We start from the raw sequence: 21,673 nt of genomic DNA, 5'->3' as shown, positions 1-21,673 counted from the left end.
CCTTCCAGGATGTGGCACTGAGTGGGAGGTTGTGCCAGAGGAGCTCTAGATTCCTCCCCAACTAATTTTTTTGTATTGTTTTTAGTGTGTTTTACAAACCAACTCCACGTTGATGGTTGGTTCCTTTTTGCCTTTTGGAGAACCAGAGCCAGCGTGAGAAGTCCAGTTGATGAAAAACTGATATCTTTACTGAAGCCTGCTTGTGCCTTATGAACAGTCCTGAGGAAACAGCTATTGCAGAGCAGGAGACACGCTGCGTGAGCAGGCTCCAACTGTTCATCGTGTAAGTATTTTAGTGGCAATGCAGTGATTGGTGATATAAATCAAAGAACTCATTGAAACACAGGAAATAAGTCACACAATACTTTTAGTCCATACCAGCAAGAGACAACACCCCACAGAGTTAAACACATCCACGTAGTTAAACACAGCTCTGTAGCAGCCCCCACAGCATTAAATACAACGCTGTGCTGCCTGTGTCTTAATTGCATTTCACATTCTAAGTTCAGAAGGAGGGTGGTTTCTCTGACATTTGCAGTTATGCAGTAAAATATGTCAAGACCGTGGTGGAAACCATACAAAAAGGAAATTGCAGCATGGAAACAAAGTCTCTCTTTCTCTCTCTCATCCTTTCTGAATATACTGAAATGAACTTTGAGTTAGTTGGGCTGCTTATAACAGGCAATGCAGAGTGACATGGGTTAGTTAACCTCTCTTTTTCCATAGTGATCCTTGAGGCAGGGTAAAGGTTTGTTGTCTTTGGGTTCCTGTTTACAACTTAGTTTCATATGGCTATTTCCTTTGCTTCTGCAGATAAGGTAACAGAGACATTGTCCATCTGAACAGTTCCTCAGTAGCAGATGATAGTTGTGCTCATGGGGATAGAGGGAGCTGGGCTGGGTCTGAGTCAGAAAGCAGCAAGAGGAGTTAAGGTGATGTTACCAAATCTGACAGAAAAATGTGAAAACAAAACAAGCAGGAAAACAAAATAAAACAACAAAACTGCTAACGCCAAACCACAGCCTGAATCATGGAAACAAAGGGCTGTGTTAGTTGTGGACATCTTCTTGTCTGCTGGGATTTCATTTTGGATGTGTGGGTATGGGTGGTATGATGGATTTTTGAGGCAGAAGCCATAACTTTAATGCTATTTCTGTTGCTAAATTCCCAATTTAAATCACACAGCACTAAGCATTACCAGCTGCAGATGACTGTTGACTTCCAGTCTGTTAACAAAATGATATAATGTCCCAGACCTGAAATAAAATATCTGTTGGAACTTGTCAGCTTGGGTTAAACAGCTAAGGCTGGATACTTCTGAAGGCTCCCCGCAGTTGTGCAGCAGCTGGGACAAGACCCAAGGTCCTCAGCTTCTAAATTAGCTGTGCTGCAAGAGAGGTGGAGGAATCGCCCTGTCACTGTATGCCTGGCAGGGTCTGCTTGGCACTGCCTGCCTCTCATTGCTCTGAGGACTGACAGCAGGGTCAAAGCAGCCAAAAGGAGAGTTCCCTGGGTGGTTGTTCTTGTTTGCAAGAAAGCACAGGCTAGTCGTAATAAGTCTTTCCTTAAATGCAGCCCCTCCAATGTTTTCAAGATGTTTATTTACTTATTTTGGCTTACAATGCATAAGAAGCAGTATTGTCTTCCAGGGAGAAATGGCTGCTAGATGAGAACACTTTTTGTATTTACCACTTGCTTTAGATTTGTGCTTTGTTTACTGGCAGTGTTGGGATATATTACTTGGAGATAATTTGGTGCTTTGAAAGTAGAATGAGATGAATCCTGTGTGGGTAGGAGTTGTTTTAAAGACTTTGTGTTCTGCTACTCTACTATAACTTTCATTATTAATGGTATTCCCTTCCACGTGGTGTATCTTTGAAAAACAGGCAATACTAGTGGCATCTGTGTTGTGTTGGGATGCTCTGAGCAGACCTTTGCTGTTAAATTCCTGAAAATACCCTTACTTCTGATTTGAACTAAAGTTAATATTAAGTGGAGTTGATGAGAATTTTTCACTCTTCCATATTTATTTAGTTTTTCGTGGGGAAATGGGACGAGTGACTCATCTCACTGTAGTAGCATTTACTTCGTGTGCTCCCTGAGCATTTTTTGTCCAAGTACGTGGATGATATATTTGTATTTTAGACTTTATCAAACTATGATTTTTTTATCAAATTTCTCAGCACTCAGTCACATACTCATGCTGCTCAGTATTGTTATTTTTTCATCCCTTTTTATAATGACACCTAATGTCTGACAACAACATTTATCTTCAAGCATCCTGCTTTCGTCCCATCATTGTACTGATAGGTTCAACCTATGTTTATGTTCCTTCTGCTAATATTAATGACAGGTTTCAGTTTGTGGAACTGCTGTGGGTGCTGGAAGAAATGAGTGTGAAAAATGGCAAAATTGATGGTCCTGGCTACATTTGCTGAGATGAGCTCAAATTGCTTCTGTAGCTCTCAGGATCAGGACTCAATAGAAAAGAAAAGAAGGAAAAAGGCTCGTGCATGTGTGTTGGTAGGTGTGAGGGTGGGCAGGGATCTGAAGACACCTGGAGATAACAAACATATCTGCAGACTGAACGTGGTCAGACTTTGTTTCTAGATATACCTATTTTGGCCTTTGTCTCAGGGAGTTATGGAAGAGAGAATTCTTGTTACTTGAGAGGATTTATTTTTGTATTAATTTTATCACTTACCATAAGAATAACATAGCTAGAGACAGCATATGTGATACAGCCTACCTGTGAATGAATAACTAAGTAGCAGAAGTATGTGGGTTGTGCTCTTACAAAGCTCGTTTGAATTTAAGATCAGGATAGGAGCAAATTCACAACAGTTTTGGCACTATAGCTGTCTGTCTCCTTGTCAGCAGAATTCTCTTGTCTTACTTTGGCCATTCCTCTGTTGTGTCTCTGCAAACATGCCTCTATTGGGGACAAGGGGAAATCTTGTGTTTACATGAAAGATTTTGTTTTACATTTGCACTGGCCTTTCTGTATGGAATTCTTCCCTCCCTCTGCTCCGGGAGGGAAGAATTCCATTCTCTTCTTCCTTTCCTTATAGTTGTGTCTTCTGAAAAGCGTTTTGCAATGCTATACAGAAGAATGCTACATAAATTTAAATGCTATTATATTGTCTCAGTCTATTGTTTGTCTTGCAGCTCAAGCCAGGTTATATTCTCGCTAGGAACAAGGCAATTACATGAGAATCTAGTGCTGACTGTTCAGTGTTATTTTTATTACAGGCAAAATAATAGGCTCAGCCTTCTGCCAAATGCCCTTTTCTTTCTTTACCACACCCTTCTTACCTTCTTCTGTTTGAATAAGATTAGTGAAGTATAGAGAATGTTTAATTAAGTTTAATTGCATGACAGCTTAAAAGTGGGAAGGTAATTACTCATTTAATTATTGCGCTGCTTCGTGCTTAAAGTGTGTATATAATTGCTCTTTTTATAAGGACACTCAACTTTGCAAGCTTGCATGAATTTATAACAGCCTCATACCTTTTGCTATTGTTTAAAGTAAAACTAAGCAAGTGCCATCTATAAAACAAGAGAAGTGCATTCTGTCAGCTCAGCCATTCTCCCCCTTCTCTGCTCAGTTTTGATGGTGTCATCCTCCCTTCATCACATTGCTGTACTGGGAAGGACTTTAACATTAATCATATTTAAACACATAACCCACTATTTCTTATATATTTTTTATTAACAGTTGTAGAACACATTGAGAACTTGGGATTGCAGACATGCAAGTGTAAATTATTATTTCCTACAATGTCTGCATTAATTATTTCTTTCGTGGCAACCTGATAGATCACTGAATTTGATTGCTTGAAACAGTCAAAGGTTAAGTGACTCTCAGTTAGTAGTGCTGGTAGAAGAAGAGGAGTTTTCCAGTGCACATAAGGGCTCTCAGAGGTTTCTAAACAAGTGCCTTTCTTGCAATAGTCTGTTTCTCTTCTCCCTTTAGTAGTACTAGCAGTAAGGCTGAGTTGCTGAGTTCTGACAATCTAGTAATTCCCAGGGCATGATGTTTTTCCTGTAAGAGTCACCAGAGTGGAGAGAAGAAGAGCAGTGGAGGAGAACCAGCTAGTCAAACACAGTGACATTTATAATTGCAAGGGGATTCAAAGTCTGAGGTAGTTGCAGGCTTTATATGTATTTTTGTTTAACTAGCAAACATTACAAGAAAATCCATTGCACGAAGTCCCTCTGTAGTCATCAGGCAAGCAAATTAATTTCTCCAACTCTATCCAGGTTACTATCAAGTTAATTCCGGTATTGATGAGTTCTCATAACTTTTCCAAGTGAGAGGGACTGGGTGTGCACGTGGAGGAGATTCATTATGGCAAGTTAGTACTTGTATTTGGTGACCCTGATGTGACACATCTATGCAAAGTCAAGGCCAGTTCTGTGTGACCTCCCTGCCAGAAAGCTAAAGGACTCGAGCTGCGTAAGTCCAGAAGACTGCGTATGTCTGCATTTGGGCTTCCCTGCAGCCTGCAGTTATCCTGGTTACTGCCTGTGTGTCTCCAGACACTTTTCCTCCTTGTGTGGGTAAGGAGATCCTGGGTAATTCAGGCCTATCTTCCTGGGGTTGCCCAGAACCCAGTGTGGCATTTCTCTCCTGTACAGGGGCGACAATTCCTCATCACTGTCAGCTGCTTTAAGCCTTCCCTGGCTCTTGGTATCTGTATCCATGTTTCTTTCCCACGTCCCCTCAGCCTTGGGTGTACTCCCAGAACTTCTTGACCTTTTCAGCATTGCTCCTGTGTTTCAGGCCTTTCTTTCTAAGTCACTCCTCGAAGGAGATGATTTGACTGTACAGTAACCCTTTAGGAACTGCTGCCATTCAGACCATATACTTCCCATTGTGGATTCTGTGGCTGTTAAGGGAACTTTTTTTCAGTATGATGAGGTTTAGTGATATGACAGTAAGTGTGTTTATGGCCGGTGTACTGGAATAAGACAACTTTAGTTTAAATATGTGACTTTTTTTTTTTGCCTAGCCTTTTAAATACTGTCAGTGGGTAAAAATACATGCTGCTTCCACAGAGGAAAACAAGAGAGAGCTAAACTTCATGTTTTGATAGTTCAGCCTTTGTTGGTTACTTGAAAGACTCGTGGCTATCTATTGCCCTGTGAGAAGTAATTCTTACAGATGAGTTTCCTAGGGAGGGTGGAAAGGTGGGGTCTGGGGGGTGATGATCTTAGAAAGTTTCTTTGCGTGGTCTGGAAAAGATGCTAAGAAACTGGTGTTAAAAATGGGATGGAGGAAGAGGGTTCTGAACTCAACAGGATTCCTGCTTCTGCAGAGAAGGGAAATTGCTGCATTGCCAGCCTCTGATGAGCTCCTGGGAGAAGGGTCCTTGATAACGCAGCTCCATTTAAGTACTGACTACTGACGCCAGGATGATAATAGCCAGTTCTGTGCTCTCTGCAAGTCACCATCTCCCAGCTTACGATGGGGTTCCACAGAGCTTTGTAGGGAAAGCTGCTCTGTGTAATGAAGCAAGTATCCTGTCTTTAAGGCAGTAGTCTGAGCCAGCAGAGCCTGAATGTAAAGGTAGGGCCTAGCGAAGCATAATGTTTACTGCTGAGTACTGCTGTTTAATCAGTATTACACTTTTTAAAAAAAGAAGCTGCAAGGAGGAATAGACAGGAACAGGCCAGAGAGACTCAGCTGTGGCAAAAGAAATTTTAGACTTTATTTTTAATCACCTGCAAGAAGGCATGGCCACAGGGTGAGCAGATCTGGGAACAAGAGAAGTTGTGCTTAAGTGATGTTAAGGTAATAATATATATCATGCAGAATTGACTGAAATGAGCAAAATATGTCTGTTGACATTAATGACGAATTAACCTTATATGACGACTGCTTTGAGAATAATGGCCTCCTTATTTGATGAGCGCCAGACAAGTTTGATTTTCTTTTATAATCTGCCAGCTGAGCTTTCTCTGCTGATTTGATTGTTGATTTGGAAAAGCAGATAATGAAGTGCTGTTTTCATTAGCTGTGTGTCTTGGGGATTCATAGTCTCTGGAAAGTTCTGTTGGCCATCCAGAGGCTGTAGTTCTGTGCCTAATACAGGCTGATGCAGCATCACTGCAAAAACAAAGGTCAAGAGCAGTAGCTGGGAACGTGCTTGAATGTTTTGCTAAATAAAGGCCTGACTCCTCAGCTTACTAGTTTGAACAAATGGATTTAAATTTTTTTTTTTTTACAGAGGAAAATAATTACAAATTTTCTTAGTTGGTGTTCTGCAGATTATAATAAAGTCAGAATGTCAGTAAAGTCAATAAGGATGTTACACTCCTGAGATGCTTTTTGATCAGAAGTTCTGTCGGCAATTGTTTTTGCATAAAACATGCTAATCTTGTGGGCTTTTTCTCCTTATTCACTCTTCTTGCATTCAGCATGAAAAAATGCTCTTTCGCTTACCTCAGTCTAAGTTGCAACAGGGCAACATTGCCACAACAGCAACGTTGCCCTTTGGGAGGCACCATGCTGACAGCTGTTGAACTGGGAGTTTTCCTGCCAGTATGCAGCAGAGTTGAGAGGCTGTGTTTGACAGAGTTAGCGTGCTTGTGGCTGTTTGGTTCCAAAGCCTGCAACGTTCTGCACCCAGCAAAGACAAAATGGAAATGAGACTGGAGAAAAGATTTGAAACAAATTCTTTTTAGGTTATTTTATCATAACCTAGAAATGTTTCCGCTGAATGTCTCTTTTGCACTGATTTTATGGAGAGATGTTGTACTATGTCAAAATTAGGGAAACCATGCATCTCTGCAGCAGTAGCTCCGTTAGCCTGGAAGTGCAATGAAACTGTACTGCATCACTGTAAAAACGGCTGTGCTAACATCATCCTCGGTAGTTTGAAATCTGATTGTGGCATGCTGAAATGGTCTAGTGATCTACTTGCTACAGACCTTGAACATGCAGTCGCACCATGTCATAGCTACTTTAGACATACTCACTCCTTCTAGTCACAGAATGAGTAGAAGGTGTAGAGGTGTTGCAGAAGTTACGAATCTGCTGGGGACAAGAAGTGAGAATGGGAAGCTTGTGAAAGTTCAGCCAGGACTTTGTTTCCTTTTCAAAAAGCTAATGTACCGAGAACATCTTTGAATTGAATTTGAAGTGCTTAGCAAACTGTGGGATTTCTCAATAAATAAATAAATAAAAATGCTTCCTTTCTTGTTTGTTTGTCTTGGTGCCTTGAGCTTTCCAATGCTTCAAAAGCCTTTCTTACACACTGTGTTAGTGTAACTCTCACAAGTAAATGGTTGTGATGAAGCACAGTAAGGGGTATTCACCACCACCAAACAGGGTGTGCCTTGCACTCAGGTGGTGATGCTTTCCTTCCCTGGCAGAGGAATAGCATGTTCCAGCATGCCCCCCATCAGTCTGTCATGCTTCTATTGAAAGAAATCCTCTCTTCTCAGAAAAGTAGAAGATACTGTATCTGGTCCTTCACAGAGCCTCCTTACCACTTCTCCAAGGGTTGTTGCTTGAGGAGTAAGCGTGGTGAGCACACCCTCTAGCACAGAGTACATACGTAAGGCGAGTTTTGTACAGCTGTCCTTTTTTCAGGTCAGTCTGTTAGGCATACTTTTTTCCTTCAAAAGTATGAAGGAAAACTTTGATTCTTAATTTGGAGTCTGTCTATTGCACACAATTTCCCACTGTAATTTAAATTCCGTTTCTGGACAAGGATGTTAGCACACTGCTTTAGGGTGTCCCTCTCAGCTGATGGTGACTGTCGATGTCTAGCTGCACCTTTCTTGTGGTCTGTAATGCTCCCTCTTCCTCCAGTCTTGAGCCTTTCCTGGCTGGGGGTTATTCAACAGATGAAATAGTGAAACATTTTATAAAGGTGATAAATTTTCATTATACTTTTTTTTTTGGACATTTCAATACATTTTAAGCTACAAGCCAGGCCTAAATTCATATCTTTATTCAGTCTGGAAAGCTGAAAGTCCATAACAGCCCCGTGTGTTCCTTTTATATGGGGACTCTGAAATCAGTGTTTTCCAGAGGAAGGCTGGTATCATCTCTGGTGTGCAGCGTGAGACAGCAGGGGAATATGGCTTGTCCCTTGTGACAGTAGGCAAAAGGAGCAGAAATAAGGATGAGAGTTGTCTTTCTGACACCATATTTAGTATATGTTGCTTACTGGATGTGGGTGGAGATGCCTCAGAATGTGCGGTAGATATTTGAGTGGACCAGAAAAATGATGTATTTTTTTATACTGGAAATAATGTAGGGATTTAAAAATGGAAAAAGAAAATCCAAAGCTTCCTTGAGGCAGAATCCTAAGAGATATTATTTTCAGTATGAAATAGATTTACAGTGAGCTGCAGTCCCAGTTTAGATTAGCGACAATATCTTTTTTGTCACAAAGAGGTCAAGATTTTTTTCCAGTATTTTTTAATCAATGTTGTAAACAGTTTGAGGTTTGTGTGGTGGTTGTGTGTTTTTTTGTGTGCGCGCGCGGTGGGGGGTATGAGAGGGGAACAGCATATTTCAGTGGAATACTTGATGGTGAAGAACTGTGTGAGATGTCTACTGAAGGCGCTACAAAGATGTGCAACTGTATAGCATGTTTCTACCTACTCTTTCTCTTGCTGGAAATTTTAATTAGTTTCTGCCATGTGGCTGTTAACTCTCTCCAGCAGTGCTCCAGTTCCCTCTGAGGGATGTCAGAGGTGCTTTTTACTCTCATAATGACTGATAATGTGCTGCAGGATTGGGAAGGAAGCTTTTAGCTTTGTTAGGATCATAATGGGCCTTATTTTGGCTTGTGTGAGCTCTAAGTAGTTTGCATTGGGGAACACTCAATCACAGCGGAGTACAGCAGTGCAATGCAGTGATGGGGATATTTCTGACAGGATTATGAGAACATCTAATGCCAACAATAATGTGAATCTTTTGTGACGAACTGGTAGGAAAACAACCTGTCTATGCAGTCTGACAGCCAGATACCACCCATGGCTGATCCCTCTTCCTCTTTTTGCAGGACACTGTGAGGGACAGACAGACAAAATAAGAAATACGTTGTGACAGAGCAGGTATCACCCTCCTTAGGATCCAGAAGTCTTTAGGATCCAGTCTGTTCTGAATGTTTTTTCATCTGGTGTTTTAATTTTACTGTGCCAGCCCCAGTGCCCCAGAACCTGTATCCATAGCTTCAAAACATCTAGAGTCACTTCTGCCAGGCAAAATCCACACTAGAACCATTTACCATATGTAGCACTATCACAGGGAAAGTGTATTGATTAATTCCTGTGCAGGGATTATTAACTGATTAAGTCTCCATATATTACTTAGGAAGTTTAATTTTTAGAAAAGTAAAGACAGTTGTGGAGCTTGCATGCTCTGTATTTCTTCCTAAAACATTTGGTGCAGATACTAACAAACTTTTTGCATATACCTATATGGAAAAAGGAAGTGAACTTACTTGGGAGAGTAGGATATCAGTGTTTCATCTCACACAGAAAATTATTTATTTATTTAATGTTATTTTTAAAGCACTGTGAGAAAAGGATGGATATTTCTTTTTGGAGTCAGAATTAGAACAAGGAATGAAGAACCATCCCATGACCTCATGCACTGCTGCTCTGTTTACTGCCATGACCTATACCTTAGAACAAAAGAGTGTGGGGATGTGTGAGGGAAACAGCATAACATGGCTTGTGAAGTCAATGGGTTCAGGTTGTGAAATGTGCTTTTCCAGACTGTTGCAATGGATTAATCAAAAAATAAGTGAGGTCTGGCCTCAAGTATATGTGAGCTCAACTGCAGTGTGTATAAATAATTGGGATCCTATTGGCTAGTTATGCCTAAAGGATAAACATTGTTCTGGTGTGGTCGTTGGCATATGCAACCTAATTAAGGGTAGGTTTATTAAACTGAGGTGGTGCTAACATTGCCTTTATCTAGGAGCAAAGTAGCTCTGGATCTCCTGAAGTGACTTGTGTGCTACTAGGTCCACATGTTTTGATCTCTACAGCTTTTTGAGCCCTTTACTTTGACTTTAATGACAGCTAAATAATTCTGCTGGGTGAATTCTCATTGCTTTTGCAGTTGCAGTGCACACTGCTAGAAATATGTCTGTGACTGCCCTGGCCTCCCAGGGCTGTTGTTTGTCGGAGTAAGCTGATATCCCCACCACTGGCGGGCTCCAGAAGAAAATACTGTGAAGTGGGGAGTAGGGCCAGGAGGGAGCACTCCTTGTGGGGGACTGGCCAAGAAGAGGCTGACAGAGGCTGCTGTGCAGTATGAGCAATAGAAGAGCAAAGGTGATTTGTGGAGAGAAAGATGAGGGAAAGCAAGATTTTCAAAGGGCAAGTACTTACAAAGATTAAATGTTACAGAGCGTGATCTGCAGCTGGTAAACAGGAAAATGCCAGGGTGATATTTCTGATGTGAATGTATCTGCAGATTAGCAGTAATTAAAGCTGGGCTTAGTCTGCTTGGGGCTTTTTTTTTTTTCCCTCCGTGTCCACATGCTTACTCATTAGTGTTAAGAATCTAGTATATTAATGTCGTTTAAAAATGTCTATTTTTTTTTCTCCTGTAAGTTCTCCTAGTGAGATTATGGATGAAGCTGTGTTATCCTCATTGCTCCAGTGTGTGTGTGTGTGTTCCTCTGTATGTTATGGTGGTACTTTTTAACTGTCTTTCATTTATAATCACATGGTTGTGTTCAATAGTGTTTAAACTTATCCACATGAACCACTCTGATGTCGCTATCATCAGTTAGTGATGTTTATACAAGTTGTGTATAGGTTAGGTATCTGTTGATCAAATTCTCTTTTCTGTAGACCTGATTTGAAGCAGTTTTTTTTTCTTTTTTCTTTTGTTCCTTCTGCTTCCCACATTTTTCTTCTTCTTCCAAGAATATTTGCTTTGAAAAAGAACATGTTGGTGTCTAGAAGATGCTGTTTTTATGCAAGATGGTTTGCACTTGGGAATACAGAATGCATGTAGTTGCATTTTTTTTAATATAGTTTTTTCATAATAGGGTTTTTAATATAGTTGTTTTTTTTTTTTTTAATAGGGTTTTGACCTGCAGGATTTCATTGGGTAGCATAAGGGTCAATCTATCTCTTAGACCTGGCCCATCGTGTGGTTACGACTGAGTCTGTCTGTCTGTCTGTCCCCAGCCCTGCTGCCTCCCTGCCCCAAGGATGAGGAAATGACTCAGCTAACCTGGACACAACTTGCTGGCGTATCCACAAGAAGCAATCAGCAGGTGATTGCATTAGTGTAGCATTGCTTATGTATGCATTCTAACACCATCAAGCAGTTTTCCAAGGTATGTTTTATAATAACAAAACGTAAAGTGTGGTTTTCATATAACAAAATGTAAAGCAATGAACAAGAAGAAGGAAATAGAGGAAGAAGATGAGAAAAGAGAAATACGGAAGGAGGAAAAAATTGTCCTGGTAGTAGTATGGCTTTGCTCAGAATAGTAAACCCTTTTGTAATGGCTTCCTGAAGTGACAGCCATTCATTCAGCAGAGGCATAAGATTTCTGAGTCACGGCTGCAAGTCATGAGAACAGAGAGAAGACCAAACCCTATAAAACACATCTGATGTTTTCATTGTGCAAATGGCTTTGAGGAATGTTTTATGAGGACACCCTTGGTGACTGGTGCTTTGCCTGCTCATGCATTAGCAGCAGTGAGTCTGGTGGTGGTTCCCTGTATCAACCATTTCCCATTTTGCTTTTAGAGAAATTTAGATTGAGGATTTTCATTTGCTTAATCGAAGTTCTTATATAGTTTAGAAAGAGAACTCCACTGAGTTATCTCTCGTGCCAAACCTTACATGCAAATGTATTCTTACAAGACTGTTCGATTCCACTTGTTTCTATTTCCTGCTAGTACAAAACCGGCATTTGAAATGAGCCAGTTACATTCTGGCTGTTAAGTCCTGCTCATAAGCAAGGTCATACCACCAAAGTGCTCACACTTTTCAGAGCAGCTCTTTGGCCACTTTGCTTTCTTACATGTGACTGTGACACATAAAGAGAAGGAAGGTGGCATTTGAAGCCATGACAGTGCAAAGCTAAAGTGTCAGTGACCAGATTCCCTTCTGGAGATGTAGTGGTGTCTTCTTAAAACCTTGCCTCTCTCGTAAAGCTGTTATGAGAGGTGCAGGTTGACAACACACCCAATCTGGTTACCTGCTTCTTCCTGCCTTCCCTACCCCTTCTCCCAGGTGATATCCTGTTCCCTACATGTGCTGCGGTACTCAGTTCTAACAGCTTAACTGGCAGAAAACTAATCTCACAGAAACCACCTTCACTGAAAAGAACATCAATATGCTCTATCAGACTCATTAGACTATAATTATCTGGTGGTGGGGAGGAACATCATGGATTGACTTTATGCAGCATTGAATCAAAAAGTAAGAAAAGTAAGAAGTACAACTCATTGCATGTGACTGTGAAATAAGGCCCATGACAAATAAAAAGGCTGTGTTTCTTTTTCACTGCGCATATAATACCTCTGGGCTCCTTCCTGTTCTCACTGCCTGTTAAAGGTAAAGGGATGTTTCAACTATTTCTAGTATAAAAGGTTAGGATTTAAATGCTATAAATATTTGACTGCAAGACAAGGAAGTATAAAGTATAGCTGTAATTGTTTTCTGGGCAAGAGATAAACACAATCACAGAAATTAACAAATCAAAAAAAAGTCTGGTAGTACCAGATTAAAAACAAAACATTATTTTATCATAGCTAATAAAACAAAACTTCTGCTATCTTTAAAGAAGAAGAAATAAACCCAGAATGGCAAGTTTCAGGATTTCTGAGTCATAGCTTTCCAAACATTATTTCCAAACAGGTAATTCAAGACCTCAGTGGTTGTCCTTCTGATGAGTGTTTAAATCATTAAGCCCTTATCAGTGTAGAGTAGAATAACTTTTCTTTCAGCAGATTTATCCTGCCATTTCATTTGAATTTAGCAAAACCCATTAGTACAGTGTCACTTTCCTCAGAGTTACTGTAGCCACTGTATATTCTGTCTCTCTTTCATGTCGGGGTTGGAAAGACTTTGCTCTGGGGCAGCGCTGTGTAAAACTTAATCATTTTGTAGTAGACCATAGCCGATCACTTGCACTGTTGGCTAGGGACCTGGGTAACCACTTTGCTTTGTGTTTGATGATGCTGTCTGCAATGTTGCCCTTATTCTTTGGGGCTCATCTAAGAAAGCTCATGATACAGCTACTGTGCTCTGGTTTTGGTTGTCTGTTGACTTGTTTAGTGTGAGTGTTACAGGGGTTTTCAGTTTTGAGGGAAACTAAGAGTTCAGGTATTTTTCTGTATTCTCTCAGTCAGCATCTTGGATGAGACTGCAACCTCAGAAAATATACAGCCATGTGTGATCTGACAAAGGACAGGGTATTAGGTTTTATGTAACTATATCTTTATTCCCTGGTAGTTTGGGGCCATCCTGGTCAACATTATCTGCAATGATTCGTGTTCTTTCTGTAAGTCAGCAGGGATGGGGCTTGTTCTTTCCTTGCAAACTAGTAGTTCTAGAAAGAGTAACATCAGACAAGGGAACTGCATTGTTTTGCTTTGTCTTTTGGGCCAGGGGAGGAACACTTGGCTGAACTTTTCCGTAGGCTGAATTGCAGTAACTGTTGGGATGTGGATTTAGAACTTTAAACGCATCCCAGAACAAGGGCTATGAACCTGTTAATCCCTCCGAGCGAATTTCTCATTTTTGACCTGTTTATGCTGCTCTCTATGTCCCTGTAGTCCCTATGGGTATCTAGGAGTTGCATTCTCTAACATATTGTCTGTGCTTAGAAGCAGTATCTCACCAGCTTAGGGAATAAAAGTCAAAACCTTCAGCCTCAGAAGCGTGATCACTGATTGTGCTTTCAGTCCCTCCTGCCTGACCAAAGTCCAAAGATCTCCTTATGTATTGCTGCTTCCGAAATTGCGCCAACATGCTAGATATAATATTGCTGTTAATTCCTTCAGTGCATTGAAAATGTGGCAAGCTTCCAGTTCTTAAATTTGGATAGGATGTGAGATGACACTGTGATTTTGTTATTGTTGTTGATTTTTTTATTCTTTTTTTTTTTTCCCCTGTGGAGTCCTTCTCTGTGTGGGGAAATGAAAAATACGTTTTAAATCTAAATAGCAACTGGAAACAGATTGTTGTCTTAAGGTGTTCTTGCCTTTGAGACTAAATGTTTTTGTCACACCTGTGGTTAAATTCTGACACCAGATATAAAAGTTTGCCTGAACATTGCAAGATTACAAGGGAAGAAAAATTCATTCATTTCCTTAAATGGTGAAATGGCATCAGATGATTTTCTAGGTATTCCTGACTGGAAGGGGAGTAGACTAGCTGGTTGTCAGGTATCCAGGGGAACCAAAGTGCCTTGGCCAATAAAGCTGCACCTAGGCTTCAGATTAGGCCAGGGTCTGCAGGTAGCTCTAACTATTCCTCCACGGTCTTAGAGAGGCAAATGCAATTTGTTTGGCATATTCTGTTTTCACTTTACACAGTTTTGCTCTCTCGTGGAGGAGATTTATTAGCTCAGGGGAAATTAGCTCAGTCCGAGTTATTTATATAGTCTTGAGTTCTGTTCCAAGTGACTTCCAGAAACCTAATGACTCTTCCTGTTACATCTTTCACGTGCACTCTGCCCCTCGTGGAATTGCAGTGACTTGCTGTAATTCAGAGCCCAGGGCTTGTTGGGAGGGGTCTGATGCTGTGGGGAGTTCCAGTAGGGATTCCCAGAAATCTGGGATCAGTTTGCACATCCCTGGTAGACTCTGTGATGGGACAGTGATATATTACATTGTTTTGCCTGGCCCTCATTGCTGTAATGAGGTTAACTTTTTTTTCTTTTTTTTTTTTTTTTTTGGCTTGTATGCTTAGATTATTGTAAAGTTTGAAGTATGAAAGAAGCATTGGAGTAAACTGGCAAGGGTACAGCCCCAACAGTAGCAATTTCACACCTGTGAATGGCTACTAGTCATATGGCCTGAAGCAGTTAAAGATGACCAGGTGCAAATGACAGCCACTTTGCTCCCTTGAATACTGTCTGGCTTGAGTAGCTGCTTGAGTGTGTTAACCTCCCTGATCAAGTGAACCATTCCTGCTCAGGGGTGTCGTGCTTGACTGGCACATCCTTCCAGGTATTTTCACATTGTTCAGCACTCATAGGCTCTGCTTTTAGCTGGGGCCTTTAGACCTGATGAGAAACAAGCTCAAAGAATTAACTAAATAGGGCATCTGAATAGAAGCTACAATAAGGGGAGTGAAAGTTAATGAATAAAATATTTCATAAAATGCAGTGTCATGGTGCAACCAATCACCTGCTTGTAGTGATGTAGACTGCTTTGCCAGCCTTAGCAGCTTTTTTTTTTCCTTCTTCTTCTCTACATGGTTTCTGTTTTAGTTGCTGCCTGGTTTACCTTTACCCTCTTCCAGCTTAACAGTTTCTGGGGGGAGTTTATAACAATCAGCTCAGTGAACAGGAGGAATAGGAGAGCTGCTGAGCTGTGTCACTGGAAGAACTTCGACAGCCTGGAAATTGACATCATTACACTTGCATTAACTGCTCAGACAGACACAGGATTACATGCAATAGGAAAACAAGTATGTACATGAGAGTAAAATTGTTCAAGGAATATCAGCATAGAACAGAGGTGTCACTTACTGAAACAGACTCACTATAAAAGCTTTATTTTTTCTAGGTAGCACATTAACAAGGCCAGCTTTGGGGGACAGAGAAAAAGAGGGAAAGAGGAGGTAACAGGGAACAGTACAGGCATTTTTCAACACAAACAGAAGATTCCCTCCTAAGATAAGCAAAGCGACCTCTGGCCTGAAGATTCCTTGGAAATATAGGACCCTCTAGTAGCCTAGCTATAAGGGAGTGACTGGAAGGATCCCCACAGCAAATGCCATGGCAGCTAGCAGATGAGTGAGCTGATCCATTGCAAAACATAGTTTTTATTAATTCTCACTCTAAAATGAAGTCAAAATGAAAGCAATGCATTTAATGTGTATACATCTGAGCCACAGCTTGGGGTAAGATGCTCTCTTATCACCTGTGGAGCAGAAGTGAAAAGATGTATCGGTGTTGTATTCTGAAGACATTTAGCCGAACACTTGCTGCGAGACTGCACAGATGGTTTCACAGTATAGTGGTGTTACAGCTGCAAGTTCAGCCTGTGCTTTCAGACATACATTGACGAGACTATCAGTGTTGGATGAGCACCGATCCAGTCAGAGGGAATGATGGTTAAAAGCTCAGGAGGTCCAGCTGATCAGACACATGGGCAGCCAGAAGATACATTAGAGTACTACTGTGTACCACAGGACTGTTAAAAACAGTACATCTTCCAATAGGGTTTGGACAGATTGTTTTGGCTTTCATTAAAAACCTGATCATCAGACACTTAATTTTTTTTAATTTTTTTTTTGTGGGTTCACATTACTCATTGTACAGATGCATTTTAAATGTTTAAATATGTGACAACCTCTACTTTCTTACACTGCAAAATCAAAACCAAAAGGACCTGAAGACATATTGGTACTTCTGATGTAATGTTGCATGAAGTGCATATGCTTGCTTCCTCTGGTTTCTAACAGATTTTGCTAATATAACAGTTTGAGGAAGGTATATTTAGAAATTACTACACAACAGCCTCCATAAGGCTGGCTATTCTTTTTAAATTAAAAATTGAGATTCAATTAGTATCTGCTTTCCAGCAATTTCCTGGAGATCTGAGGCTGGAAGGGAAGGCTGCAAGGATCTGACCAGACCACCTCACACTCATACACCAAAGGTGTTCTCCTAGTAATCTCTGCATGAAACCATAATTTCTGTTTTGACTAGAACACCTCTTTGAAAAAGACAGTTTTTGGAGTATTCTGGTATTAATATATTAATATAATTAATATAATATATTAATATATAATTTATGAATAGTGTTCCCTAGAGTAGAGCACTTAAATACACAGCATCAGTATCTTACTCTAGTTTCTCTGACTACTTATTTAGAAATGACTGTTGGAAAGGGAGGAGAAAGGTGTACAAAATAAGCATAAGACCTGATTTAGTCATGCTGTTAGAGGTGAACTGCTTTAAGCACATATGTAGGTTTAATGAAGTTGATAGGTTTATTTGTATTTGTATACCGCATTCTATAAAGTCCAGCTGACAGGGGGATAGGGTGGTTGAATTATAAACAGCTTCTTCATGTGGGGAGGACGCAAGAAAAAGGGAATAATCTGAACTACCATCTGAAGTGGAGTAGCTAGTTCAAATTAAATGTTTTGTGAAGTCTGGCACACATAATTAACTGGTCTTTAATTCAGTTTGTCTTGATTAACTTGTAAATCCATGCTAGAGACAGACATTTTTATTAATGACTGAAGCTCAGACATGTTTGTTTAGCAAATGGTTTTGTTGTGCTGCTGTCAAAGGCTACCACTTCTACCCTGGTACAGAGAAGATAAGTGCCTTGCAGCCGTATCAGTCCAGCAGCCCAAACTGTAACCTGAGGTGATCGGACTAACCTGCTAGGGTATGCTGAAACCTCAGTCTAAACTCCAAACTGTTCAGATAAGACCGTTATCAATGTCTCACTTGCTCTGCAGCACCTATTTTGCAAAGGCTCTTGTGACAGCTTATACAAATCTTTCAGTTTGTGCAGTTAAAAAGATGAGTAATGCACTTGAAACATTGAGGAGTCTTTCAGAGGTGGGAAAAAAATGAGAAAGGCAAGATATAAAGGATATCGGCACTTCAGGTGCTTTCTGCTGTTTTTGGGAAAGAAGAACATTCAATTTTTTAAAGAGTTCCTTATCTGGTTGTTATTGTGCTCTGGGAAAAAAAAAATGTTTATCTTGTCTGGGACTGTAATTTTCTGAATTTTGTTGTGCAGGCATGACTTTTTTGAGTTATGCGTGTTTGTGTTAAAAACAACCCATAAAGCAATGAAGGCACAAAGAACCTGTTCTGTGCTTTGTCTACTGCGTCTTGAAGTAGGTACTTCACTTTTTGTGTAATCTTTAACTGAAGTTGTATTGCTGGGGGTTGTATTGCATCATCCTTAAGCAGTTAAATAATTTAAAACTAATGGCAAAGTAAATAAAAATTAAACAATTGTGGCATGGGAGCAGAACTGGATAAGAGAAGAATAACCTCTCTAACAATTCTTTGAACAGCTGTTCATCAAAGACTTGTGAGCGAGTACTAGCAAACTGAAGATCCTTAGTCATTTCATAAACATATAGAGGTAATTTCTGGATATGTTTATGAGAAATATGCATTTGCAGATAAATAGGTAATTTTGACTGTGCTCATTAAAATATCAACCGTGGAAGAATAAATTTCTCCAACCTCAGTCCATTGTGATGATTGTTGGCAGATATTTTGCAAATATTGCTAGCTGATAGAGTGCATTGTATTTATGTGAGATATTTACAAGTACTGTTATTGTTGGCTTGTTTCTATGGTAATAGAGGAACAAGCATCACTGCTACAAGGAAGCTAACTGGATCCTTTAAATATTATGATATTCCATGTCTCTATCTATTAGTTAAGATCAAAGGCTTGTCATGACTACTGAATGCATAATACACAAGTGGAGTTTAGTTTTAGCTATTGTAGAAAGAAAATATTATTATTGTTGTTATTATTTCTTGCATGTAATTTGGAAGACTCTAAAAACTATCTGTTCTTTCCCCTTAGCTGCTCACAGTATTTCCTCTTTCCTACTTTTTAGTTACGGTCTCCTGAGCAAACCGTTACTCATCAGCTGTTGACCCTGTGACCAAGAGAAGCATTGACATGGCTCCAAAGGAATTCCCTCTGCAGAAATCAGTTCAAAAGTAGAAAAGGTAATTAGTTAATTGAATTAGATATACTTCTGCTCTAGACTTTCAGCGGGCTGTATGTTTGTTAATATTTGTGTCCGAGTACCAACTTGTAGAAAGTTAATAATAAATCTGTGAAACAGAATGAACACTGACAAGTCAGGATCAGCTGATACTAAGACATAAGTGAACTATTAATTGTGGTATGTAACCTCTCACTTAACTTTCTGGCAACCAAAGGAAGTGGAATGCTGCTAGTGGGACATCAATTTAAGATGTCTGTTTGCAGGAATATAAGGAAGAGTACAAATTAGTAGCCTCAGTTCTGCAGTGGACTGATGGACAGAATCAAGTGGAAGGATGGAGTTAGTGAGTACATGGGTAAATGGACATGCTGGCAAAACATTTGCATCATTTTTTCAGAAGGGAAGTTAGGCCTCACAAATTTGTCAAAGTTTTTTGCAGTACCCGAAAAGCAAGTGGATAAAGGCAATCCCAGTGATACAGACTACCTTAATATTGGTAGTACTTGGCACTTATGCTTCAACAAATGAAGGTGCCGAAGGAATTACTATAAGTTGCATTTCCTTGCTCTTGCATGGATAAATAATTAGTTAAATGGTAGAAGGAACTTAGAAATAAATGAATGATCACTTTTCAAAGTGTAGAGCAGTATTGGTGTTGTTAGAGGAGTCACCACTGCTCAACATACAATCTTGAAAGTGGAGTGAATAGACAGATGACAGTTTACCAACAGTGCTGAGAATCTCAAGATATTAATGATAAAGGCCAACTGCACAGAATTGCAGAGAAATCTTATGTGCTGAAGTCACTGGGTGAAAGAAATGGCAGATGAAACCATGGAGGTGAATGTAAAGTCATGCACGTAAGACCCTGTCTGTCCATATAAAATTATGGCTTCTCAGCTGTCTGTTTCCAGTTAGGAATGAGATCTTAGCATCTTGATGGATGGCATGAAGAAAATACTAGATCACTTTTCAGTGTTAGCCAAAAAGCAAATAATATGCTAGGAATATTAGGGAAGATATAGCAAACTGAAACCATGCCTGTTCCTGGTTCCCTTTCCACATAGAAAAAGGCTTGTGGGTGTAGCTGGAAAAGATACAGAGCAGTGCATTAAGGATCTCCTTAACTTCTGCATAGTCAATGATATAGAGAAACATTCTTCATTTTGGAAAAGGAATGGCTCAGAGAGAGTGTAATGGAGAGGCAGAAATAAGGAACAGTTTGTACACTGAATTTCTTCTCCAATACAAGAATTAGGGGATATCACAGGATCAGCAGGTGGTCAGTTCAGCACGGATAAATTAGCAGTAGTTGATCACATGACACACAAAATGTTCTGAATGCTTTTCTGAACTCATGCCAACTTATATCTGGATGCATACGCAAAAGCAGCAAAGTGCCCTGGTTCCTATTTAGTCCCTCCTCCTTGAAAAAAATCCCGATTTACCTTAGAACACGAGAGGCAAAATCTCTGACTGATTTAAGGAGAACAGATTATGCAATTTCTTACACCATTTCCTTTTCAGAGTGTTGCCAAATGGATAACTATGTGAACAATGGAAAAAGCTGACTCCAATGATTTTTCTACTTTAAAAAATATACTTCTGAAAGCTCATAACCATTCCTGCTTTGCTGGCTATGCTGGCAAATGCTATCTTTAATGGAGCACAGATTAGTGTTTCATAAATTCAAGTTTAAAATTAAAAACTGAGAAGGTAATTTCTCCTGTCTAACCCACGGGGGAATGTTGTTTTGTTCAGCATGCTGGAGCAGTCTTTTTCTGAAAGCATAGCTAATCTGAAATGCAATAAGCTGTATTATTTCCTATTCAGTCTGCTAGCTGTTTTGTTAGATTGTTCATCCTTTGGCATGCAAGGAAAAAAAAATTAAAGTTTAATTGTACAAGGAAGATAATTTTCACACAATTGCTTCTCTCAAGAGATGAAATGCGATCTGTTCTTACTGACGTTCATTTCTTCAAGCCTGTTTTTCTCTTGTATGGAAAGCCGTGTGTGTGTGTGTGTGTGTGTGTGTTGGGTTTGAATTTACCAGTGACTTCAGAAGTAACAATCAGCTTGATGATTGTCCTTGTGTATGAGCAGAGCATATCTGACCATTACTGCCATCTGATCCTCTTTGGACCAAGGAGCAATTTCTTATTGCATACAATCATCCAGCAGGGCACTTCTGCCAACCTGGCAGAATGGTTGTTCTCCATCCTCAGCCAAGCAGGTAATCTGAGGTAAAGCTAGGAGAAATACCCAGAGAAGCATTGGTGAAAGAGGCCTGATTTCCTATTAAGTTTCAGTTATATTGCTGAAGGTTCTCTGTCCTAGGCTCATAGCTCTGTGCTATTTGCAGTTCTAGGGGACACAACTGTATTCTATATCTCCTCAGTGTGTATTTCATGATTTGGCTGGAGGAAGCACTGCAAATGAGCTAAACAGCTGCTTTCTCCAGCATTTCTATGTTTGGGGAGCAAGAGAATAAACCCAAGGAAGGCTGGGAATAATTATATATTACTATTATTACCATTGCTTTCCAGACTGTGCAATCATTTATCCTGCCACAACCTGTCTGTCTTCTCTGAACTGCTTAGTGGGACTTGAGTTTCCTTAGAATTAATCCCATGTTTAAGGGGTTTCCTTGTTTATGTGAACACACAGGAATGCTTACCAAGCTACCCAGCAATGAACGGTTTTATAGAAAGTGCTGTGGAAAGGCTTATCTCAGAAAAATACTCTTAACTTATCCTCTATTTTCTCTGTTTTT

At 40.0% G+C, this 21,673-nt stretch overlaps 1 long non-coding RNA gene across 1 annotated transcript; it reads left to right on the top strand.

The window, feature by feature from the left end:
* The first annotated feature begins 91 nt into the window (after positions 1 to 91).
* Positions 92 to 18,868, top strand: LOC121073474. Its single transcript, XR_005821737.1, has 3 exons — positions 92 to 283; positions 11,070 to 11,264; positions 18,784 to 18,868. It is a non-coding gene; the product is annotated as an uncharacterized LOC121073474 (long non-coding RNA).
* The last annotated feature ends 2,805 nt before the right edge of the window (positions 18,869 to 21,673 follow it).

The sequence above is a fragment of the Cygnus olor genome, chromosome 7 (genome assembly GCF_009769625.2).
Source record: "Cygnus olor isolate bCygOlo1 chromosome 7, bCygOlo1.pri.v2, whole genome shotgun sequence".
NCBI lineage: Eukaryota > Metazoa > Chordata > Aves > Anseriformes > Anatidae > Cygnus > Cygnus olor.
The sequence above is the reverse complement of the archived record's forward strand: the minus strand, read 5'-3'. Positions and strand labels throughout refer to the sequence as shown.